Genomic DNA, 10,970 nt, shown 5'->3' with positions numbered 1-10,970 from the left:
GAACTAGAACTGAACTAGAACTGAACTAGAACTGAACTAGAACTGAACTAGAACTGAACTAGAACTGAACTAGAACTGAACTAGAACTAAACTAGAACTTAAACTAGATAATTGCTGTCAACTTTGGGATGGTGTAAAAAAATCGTTCTTAAATTTGTAAGTTCGTTTTGGGCTAAAATTTAATTTAGTAGGCGATTTTTTGCTGTGTATTTGTTCAAGATTTATTTATTAAAAATTTGTCTAATTAATTTACTTAGCAGACACTGCTTCCACAATTTATTCAATTTCACAATCTCTGAAAAAACGTTAATTGGAAAAAAAACTTATAAAAATTAAAATTTAACGCTATAATCGTAATAGAAAAAGAGTTTTCATCAAATTCATCACCAAAAACAACAACAATTTTATTGTAGTCATCAATGTCTTGGTGGTATTACGTGGTTACAATGAGAATTACAATACGAGAATTAGGTTAAAATGTTTTTCATTATTTGTGGTTGACCACAAAATAGTAATTGGGCCGCAACATCATAAAAATGACTCAATTTTCAAAATATCAAAAGACATCAAAATGTACAAATACTACCGACCAGTAGTAACGGCAACTACAATAAATTCTTTTACTTATGTATACGAATGTCAGTTTGATTATTAAAGGACAACTAACTGACAAAATACGAGGGTAGTTAGTAAAGTTATAATATTAAAACTTTAAGAAATTAATATAGTTTTATAGTTGAAATCTACACCCTTTCTATATGTAAGTCTGGGTGTTTGGTGTTCGATTTTCATATAAAATGCAAAAGGAGAATGAAGAGACGTTTATTCATTTGTATTACAATGTAGATAAGTTCATTGATATCTGGCTGGGCCAAGATCGGTGACAATAATACGTAAGAAATAATTCCAAAAACACTTTTTAAACTTCCCACATTTACAACTGCAGCAACAAAACCAACATTTAATAGCTTCCAAAATTGCCTAATAAAACAAAAATTTCTCAATTATCTGCCAAACGATGAAGACAAAATGAAAGAAAAAAAAACGAAAATATATATGAACAACTAAACCCTAACAGACACAGGAATTTATAGGAAACCAGCAGCTCAAAACTGAAAACAGGCAGCAAAAACCCACAAAAAAGCAGTAAAATTAAATAAAATAAAAAAACCTAAAAAATCGGTCACGAATTTGTAATATTGTTGTAATGTTACAACCGTTTTTTTTCTCCTCAGATATTTGTGATATTTATAGGTATATGTGAGTACGTCAGAAAGTATGTGTGTAAGAAGTAAATAAAAACAGTAAATAGTACTTGTAATAATAGTAGTAAAAACCAATGATGACAACTAAAGTAACGACAACGAAAATTTGATGGAACGGAACGGCTCCGAGCCGAGGGGAAACAGAGCCCAACGTAATGCACGTAAACTGTCAAATAGAATAATTGTTAGTTAAACCTTAAAGGAAAAGCCATAAACACACACTTAACCACAAAACAATAAATAATAATGACAAGAAAATATAACAAAAACAACAACAGTAAATATCTACAACTACAAGATACATAAGTACAACAACAATAATAACTTGCAAGACATGTTAACAACTACAGTAACAATTCCAACCCAACAGTTATAAAAGGAGTCAATTAACCCCTTCTAACTAAGTAGTTGTTTTTGGTTCTTTAAACAAGTTTGTTAAGCACTAGATGTAATGTTTTACAATTTAAACAATTGATTATAAATATTTAATCGTATTCCGAATTGCAACATTTACCCCGAATAGCAGGGTATATAAACATACAATTACATTTAATAGAACATATTTTGAAGCAGTAAGTAGCAACTCTTAGGTTGTGTTAGTATTTGAAGGTTGTCGATTGGTGGGTGTAGCAAGCATGTTGTGGGACTAAAAGGAACACTGCATTTAAAAGTGGTTTTCTGATGTGTTGTGTTTCTAGTGTAAAGTATTTCTTATTTACACATCATAAAAAATAATATGGGAATATATTGAAAAGATATAAATTTGTATTGACTGAATATTTGCACAATATTAGGGATGAGAAATATGTACATTTATATATTTTTGCAAAATAATACAACTTGGAATTGTGCAGCAGAATCGAAATTGCAAAAAAAATTCCAAAATTGTTTAAAAAAGGCACTAGCTAATAACTGTAACTAAGTAGTACTACTAAATTGCAAAAAACCGGCTTATAGGTGTTATAAATCAACTACAACTACACGAATTGATATAGAATTTGACTTAACTAGAACTGAACTAGAACTGAACTAGAACTAAACTAGAACTGAACTAGAACTGAACTAGAACTGAACTAGAACTGAACTAGAACTGAACTAGAACTGAACTAGAACTGAACTAGAACTGAACTAGAACTGAACTAGAACTGAACTAGAACTGAACTAGAACTGAACTAGAACTGAACAAGAACTAAAAATGAACTAGTTTTCAAATAATACTGAACTAGAACTCTCGAAAATCACCACATTACTATCGAAGGAGATTGGTGGATGTAGAAAATTCGGCAAAGTTGAATATGTTAACACTCGTGTTTATTATATAATTCCACTTTAGGAAACTACTTTCTCTCCCCACCAATATTACACTAAATATCAAGACATTTGCGAGAAAGCGAAAAAAAAAATAAAACAACTCCCAACAGCAACAAAAGCTGTCAATAAAACTAAACAACTTATTTTTTTTTTAATAAATAAGAACAAATATATAGATTTTTTATATACAATTTTCCTTCCAATTGTTTTTGTTGTAGTCGTTGTTCAATGGTTGTTGAACTGTTTGGTTTTAGTTTTCGTTGGTGTTATTTTTTCTAGCTTTTTTTTCATCTGTTTTTCCAGCAATAAACTAATGAAATTGAAACCACACTTGAACTCTCAAGTACATAATTGCAAAAGACGACGACGTCGATGAAGAGGAATAACAACAACTACTTTTAGAAATAGAAAAGAATTAAAGAAATAAACGAATGAGTAAAAAACTTTAGTAGACAACATGAAAGTTCCTTATGAGTTTTATATTTAATTTGTTTTCCTCTGCTGATTCATGCTGCTACCAGGAGCCTTTTAATCAGTGATAAAGTGTGTGTGTGTCTGTGAGTGTATGTACTTCCACTTGAAATTATATGAAAAAGTTTTATCAGTCAAAACCGACTGAAGATTTTACCAACTAATAATGCAATTTTCGGAAGTAAAATGGATCTGAGGCACAGTATTATGTTCGATCTTAAGTATAGCTGAGCTACTTTTTATTGTAGCGCAGCTATATCGGAAAAGTTGAAAATATTGTAAAACAAATCAAACCAAAAACCATTTCACAACTAAATGACTTGTGTATGTGTGGCATGTGGCAAACAGTATATACCAGTAATGAGTATGATTGTTTGTATCCACTCTACACATTGCATTGAATCGTATTAAACTAATGAAGCTAATAAAACTTTGCGTTTTATTTTCTGTGTGTGTTTTTTTCTATTTCTATTTATTTATTTCATTTGGCGTATTTGATAGATACTCATTCGTACGTACGCAACGCAACTTATAAAAACAAAACACAATTCAACTCACACATCACATTACATTTTACATCTTCCACCATGTACCAATTCAAGCCATACAATTATTTCGAGATCAGATTAAATAATAAGTGATGGAAATACGACACATCTACGGGAAGCTCTATAGAGCAATAGCAACATTAACAAGAACATAGTTGCCAAGGAAAAGATTTCTAATTTACTAAATCTAGTCAACCATTTATTTCGATGGTAAAGTTGTGTTTCTATGATTCCCTTAATGTGAAGTATCGTGGAGCGATATAAAGCGTCCATGAAGTTGTCGAAGTATGCAGTTTATATTTATAAATAGTTTTCATTTGTAATTTAGTATAATTGAAGAGAAAGAATAAATAGAAGAGAATCGTATAATATCTAATTACTTAAACACTTTATAATTATCGAATGATAGTGGGATGGCAACCTAAAGGTCATGACAGGGATTTGTGTGTTTTTTAATTAATTAATTCATTACTTAAAAGAAGACTAAAAGAAATCTTACATTTGTTTTCGTCTATGTTTAAACTTTAAAGTGATTATCGAAAGGTGCTTTATGAAACTTAAGTGAATGGTAATCTCGAATTCCCAGAAATCGACATTGAAAAAAAAACCTTGAAATAAGGGTCCTATTTCAAGGTTTTTTGACCACAGAATTTTGAAATTCTATGTCAAATTTCTAACTCTATCTACTCTTTTACCGATGACAGCAATATCTGCCATTTCTATTCATTCAAATATAGGTCAAGCCCTCTACAGGTTGGTGTAAGATGGGGCAATATGAATGAATCGCTTAATCACAACTTGATAAAAATCTCTGAATGGAGTCGTGTAAACAGAGTTGATTTTAAAGCCCGCAAGACTCAATGTTGTTTTTGAACACATAAACGTATGGCAGATAATGTTAGTCCATCTATATTTATGGGTGGTACAAATATTAAGGAATCAGAAACTCTTGATGTTGTGGTAATGATACAGTTCGATGTCCGACGGACCAAACACATTTTTCAACTGTCGAAAGAAGCATTCAAGTGTCTCGGTTTTTTGAAACGGTGTACTTCACTTCATCTGATCTTCTTACTATTTACACCACTTATAACGCACTGAAAATGGAATACAACTCCCATGTATGGGCCGGAGCTTCAAGAGAGGGCGACGGTACTTATCGGTGACAGTAGAGTATCCAAGTCTATTGATTCCCATTAGCACCGTCGCAATGTGGGGTGTATTTTACGGTTCTATCGATACTGTAATGGAATGTGTTCCTCTGAAATTATGGAACTCGTTCCGTATATTTTTACGTAGCACACGACTATTTTCAAGAACACACCCATTTGTGGTCGATTGTACAGTGGACCGCACAACACATTTCAGGGAAAATTCATTATTCAGCCGCACTGTTCGTATGTGGAAGAAACTTCCTGCAGAAGTATTCCCTGCTACTTTCGATGTGAAAAAGTTTAATTCAAATGTCCACACACACTACTCCCTCTATCCTCCCTCCCACAATCTAGATTACCTAGATCTAGTACAATGCACTGCATGAGTAGGGTTCATACCCTTAGTGCTGGTCCAAGAAAAAAAAAAAAAGACATCTATTTTTTATCTTCAATTTGATTTCGAGTCAACCGAAACATCTTAATGGATTCAATATTTTGTTCGTTGTAAACAATATTTGCAATTCTCTATACACTATAGTTGTCTAGAGTATAAATACCATGTATATACTGGAAAGCGTGAGTTTTCAAGTTTTAGGTGAAAATATTTCGAAAATGAAAGAAGATATTTCAGAATGGACAAAATGAACTTTCAGATGACATACAAATGTTTATAAATAAATTTGTTTTCGCTCTGTTAAAACGTCACAAAAAGGGTTCATTCTTTCAAGTAATGAAAATCAAATCTGTATAAAAGTTTGAGCATTAAAATTGAGATTTAATATAAAATTTTAAAATTAATATAATTTTTAAAAGATATTCTTTATTCTTCTTTGATTATAACTTAGGAAATCGCAAGCACTTAAGGGCGAACTGTCGGAACAATTCGTACCCTACTAGGCATGTACTAGAAGGAAATCAATTGATCCTTTTAAGACATTAACTTCCCAACTCTTTAATTACAAATGGACTACAATCGATTCTGCTATGATAATCACAAGTAAGAAATTATAGTCGGGCGAGGTCGACCATATAATACCCCATACCAGTTACAAAAATAAAGTGTGATTTAGTTTTCATAGTAAAGCATTTATTGTTGAATAAAATTGGGGACATTTAAGTCTAATTTTGTAGGGGGCTTTTTTTAGGGGCTAGAGGGTTAAAAGAGGCCCTATATTCATAAAGTTCACGGGGGTCATTCAGGCTAGTATAGAACTTGATTTTGTAGCTTTTTGTTGAGATACGAATATATTAAACATAATTATGAACTTAAAAGCTATAAAGTTTACAAGTCCTATTCGGGGGTTCAGTTGTATGGGTACTAGGTGATAATGGACCGATCTTAACCATTTTCAATAGGCTGCGTCCCTGGGACAATAGAAGATAATGTACCAAATTTCATTGAATTATCTTTAAAATTATGACCTGCGGTTTGCATGATCGGGCGAATAGACAAACATAAAATCGACTCAGAAAATGATTCTGAGTCGATTGGTTTATTGTGCGATACAAACATTAGCACAAATCCAATATACCCTCCACACTAAAGAGGTGTAAGGTATAAAAATCCTGCAGTTTTAAAAAAGTCAATGCACAAGTAAATGAAAATATTTTGGACTAGCGTCGAGCCACTCTATTTTGTATATATGTATTGCATTGCTAAACACCAATGTTCTCTTCTCAAATGAGAAGAGTACATTAGTTAAATGAGAAATGTGCCAAACAATACGCTTTTGCTGAGTAAGAGCACTTGTAGTGAGCGCGATCACTCTCCAATTTGGACGATATTCCGAAATCTGTGCTGCCCGAGAAAACTAAAAGATACTACTTATAAAGTTTAATAAAATTGTTAGTGAAAAGAACTTACCAAAAATAAATAACAATATTTTAGATCAAATTCCGAAAAAGTCTCACCACTTACCTGAAATGATACAAAAATAAACAAACATTTAAATTAATTGTTAATTCCTGCAACAAAAAAACATAAAAGAAACAAAAATAAACTTCCAACAACAATCAAAAAAGTCAAGGTAAAACTTAAAATAATCATAAATTGAAAATTTAATAAACAAAGTGAAAAACAAAACTTTTGCCAAAACTTAAAATCAATAATCTAGAAAAAGTGAAACCAACTTTCGAAAACCCAAAACACCCCCACAAACAAAATGACACAAACCTTCCCCATTTTTTTCAAACAAAAAGCGAATAGAAGAAGATGTTAAAGAAATGAAACAGAAACTCAAATAATGAAGAAAAACCTAAAAGAGAAAAAAAATATAATAAAATTGAAAGAAATATTGAGGCATGAAAGTGTAAATACCAACAACTCACGCAATAAAACTTTAATTTCAAGCATAATCAAGTTGCAATGCGGCATATAAATGCTATTTAAACAAACGCACACACAAACACATACGTATATTCTCATGCAGGCAAATATAAACTCGATTTCCGATACACACATACATATGTATATGAAAACATTTAAAGAAATTAGAGACGTTATAGACTAACTTAATACAAACACTTTGACACAGCAGCATCGAAAGAACAACCAACTATTTATATATAGAAATGCAACAACAATAATAACTAAAACTATAAGAGCAATTACAGCAAAACTACTCCAAACACAAACATACATACATACCTATCTATAAAATAATACACTCTCATTCATACTATAAGGGAGCAAAAAAAACGAATACAACAAAATTCAATGCAACATTTGATTGGCAATAATTGAAAATGGTTGGCAATCAAATAATAATGATGTTGATGATTACAACAACAACTGCACCAACAATGAGAGGACAATAACTACAATGGTATAGTAGCAGCAGCAGAAAGAACAAAAGCATAATCACTGACTGACCAAAAGACATTACGACTTAAATGAAAATATAAGAGACACAAGAAATAACCAAGCAAACACATGAAAAGACAGACAGACGGACTGCCACACAGACTATCGATAAATGAGAGAATGGAGGTGGTAAGGTGGATAATGAGAGACGTTAAAATGAATGAAATGATAAGACTGAATTATCAGATTCTGAATTAAAAGAGATTAAAGTTAACTTTGTTGGTAATACTACGAAAACATATAAGTTGGAAAAATGTTTATAATTGTCTCGTTACTGCTTTACCCCCGGGTATGTTTCCTTGATGTAAGACCCACATCTTGGTGTATTGCAATCCCGGGGTAATGATTTGCTACCAGTAACTCTACACTGCGGTGACTATAAACTGGTGATGACATTTCACCAGACCTTGCATGATTTGACATGGGGTGTAACCATGTACCTTTCTATCTGCCGATACTATAAACTGGTGATGGCATTTTACTTCCATATTAGTCCTTGAATGATTTGACATGGGTTCGAGCCATAGCATCAAATAATGTGGTACTACAGGTGGTTAGTTGCACGCAGGACCGTGTACTGGCTGGTCAGCTGGTTGAGGCTCCTTTGGAATCCACGTAGTGTCTGTGTTTGTAACCCAAACTCGTGCTTGGTTAATTGATTGATACACGTGCAATACATTTTCTGGTTAAGTTTCAGTAACCGTTCCTAGTTTCAAGGAATTTCGTGTTAATAAAATATATAGAGACATGTTTCGAACTACCAATTACGTCCCTTAAGTGATGTTGCCAAAACAACAAAACCCATCTCAGTAGTATCTTTTCGGGTTTGGATTAAGCTCGTCTCATAACACCTGTTTTCCCTAAAAGTGCTACTATGTCAAGAGATTAGATAGCTCAAGTACTTAAACAAAGTGCACATATACTGGACCGGAAATTGCCAACGTCGTGTAAGAACACAGTAGAAGCTTACACAGTGGTTGAAAAAGTCCATCGTGAAATAAGGTCGTCAAGGCAGGTGTTTACGTAAAGCATTTCGACATTCATTGTCCCGTTATTACATTAAATCAGCAAGCTTACAACATCTGCTTGGGTCCGTTGATGGAATTATATAAGTAATCTGCAAACCGTTACAATGCTTTTTGAATTGCGTATAAGTATTCAGTAACTCATTTCCGAACACATTCAATACTGATGAGACCTTCAATCATTCCAGTAAGGAGTAGTTAAATGTGAACGAAATTCATTTCTTAGGATGGATACTTGTAATAGTGGTGCTGAACCATTAAGTTCGTTTAGTAATCAGATCACTTCAATATTAAGCTGTTCACTTGCCTTAAACACGTTAATGCTTTTGATAATCGAAACATGAACAACCAACCATCACGTATGATCAACTGGAGCATATTATTATCTGACGAGAAAATGCTGTAAAGGCCTAGCGCTGAAAAGATTCAACAGACCTCCAATCAATCCAGTTAGGAGTGGTTAACGGCGAATGAAATTCATTGCTTCGGATGAGTGCTTGTAATGGTGGTGCTGAAACACTAAGTTCATCTACAATTCAGATCACTTCAATATTAAGCTGACAAGGTAAGTGAACACATTAATGATTCTGGTAGTCGAAACATGAACAACCAACCATCATGTATGATCAACTGGATTAAATGATTATCAGACGAAGAAATGGCAAGCTGTGGATAAGATTGCTGTTACAGTTCTACATAAATAAACGGAAATCGACCTATTTATTCCAAAATTAGAAAAGTCACTAGAGTTTTTTTAGGATCTATACGGTAAAGACGTCGATTGTTCTACATCAACCTAAATGTCCTTATTATTTTTTTATAAATTTCACTCATATATCATATGATACATTGATTTCACTGTCTTTAAATATGTATGAAGAAATGTCGGTTTTTAAATAAATAGCAAACGATTGACCAGCAGCATCAGTGCACATACTCTTTCTCTTCTTAATCCACTCATTGTTCTTTCATTGCATGTCTTTTATTTGTATATGTATGAAATTTCTTCATACATTTAATGTTTGTACATTAGACCAATTCAAAACCTATAAAAAATATTCTTCTGTTCGTCGAGTAAAACAATGGAATACCTCCAATCTGATATCGATAGAGCTAATAGGAAGTACGACCTGTTCTTATATGAAATCTTGGATCATTTGTATATAATGGTTCTAAGATTCATCCATTTTACTCAAATGTATGTTTAGGTTGTTGTTAAAAAGTTGTCCAACAATTCTGAGATCGCAGGTTTTTGATCTTTATCAGATGTATTGACATTTTCAGCAAATAGTAAGAGTAAACGTCATAGAATTATTAATTCATCTTTGGTGGACCTACCTAATATACATATTCATATGTATATGTACATTCACTATACAAGTAGAGTTTATTTCAATGTCTCACAACTCAACTCAATATTAAATTTACACCCACTTAAGTCGTAAAAGAAAAACAGCAGCATTTACAGAGAAGCAAGAAAAATAAACTGAAGAACCAAAGCCAAATGACCCCGAGTATTTAAACTTATATACAGTACAGAATAAATACTCGTACATTTCTTCAGCTACATACATACATATATACAAACATTATATAAATAAATACCGTATATGTATGCATTTATGTATATTTAAAGTTTACATACTTTCACAATATATAGTAGATTGTTGCTACAACAAAATTGAACCGAACTGAACTCATTCGATGCTACATACAAGCATACATATAAAATTGTATGTTTAAATACACAAAGTAACCATTGTTTTCGACCATTGAAACTAAACCGCAACCACAACAGCTCTAAGCACTACAACAGAGTTTGTCCACTTTATACTTTCATCTATTTCTAGTACTTCGACCACTATTACAATACAACAACGACAATACACAAATGATATACATCAATTGTCCTCATCAGCATCATCGTCATAGACATTATTTGTCTACATACATATAACTCCCTTCTCCATAATCTCCTGATCATTTGCCATTACCATCATCTTAAAATTGTTTGGTGCTGGTGAACAAAAATAAGCAATCAGCTTATTTTGCCTGAAAAGATTTAACAAAAAATCCAAAATTGAATGAAAATTACATTGTATGTTTGAAGAAATGAAATAAAATTGTATTTTGTTCGACGAAAGTGTTGAGAGGGTTTTTTACATTCTGGAGTGTGAGAGCGTTAAAAGTTTTAAAAGAATTGACTTTTTAACCACTAAAAACCACTATAGTCTAGTCTATAGTCTAGTCTATAGTCTTGTCTATAGTCTAGTCTATAGTCTAGTCTATAGACTAGTCTATAGTCTAGTCTATAGTCTAGTCTATAGACTAGT

The 10,970-nt window shown here is 32.3% G+C and overlaps 1 protein-coding gene across 2 annotated transcripts in view; it reads right to left on the bottom strand.

Annotated features, from left to right (window-relative positions):
- The window catches only part of LOC111679875 (uncharacterized protein DDB_G0271670-like), a 210,988-nt gene that overhangs the window by 66,764 nt on the left and 133,254 nt on the right, over positions 1-10,970 (bottom strand). The gene's annotated exons all lie outside the window — the stretch shown is intronic.

This window comes from Lucilia cuprina, chromosome 2 (assembly GCF_022045245.1).
Source record: "Lucilia cuprina isolate Lc7/37 chromosome 2, ASM2204524v1, whole genome shotgun sequence".
NCBI classification, from domain to species: domain Eukaryota; kingdom Metazoa; phylum Arthropoda; class Insecta; order Diptera; family Calliphoridae; genus Lucilia; species Lucilia cuprina.
The sequence above is the reverse complement of the archived record's forward strand: the minus strand, read 5'-3'. Positions and strand labels throughout refer to the sequence as shown.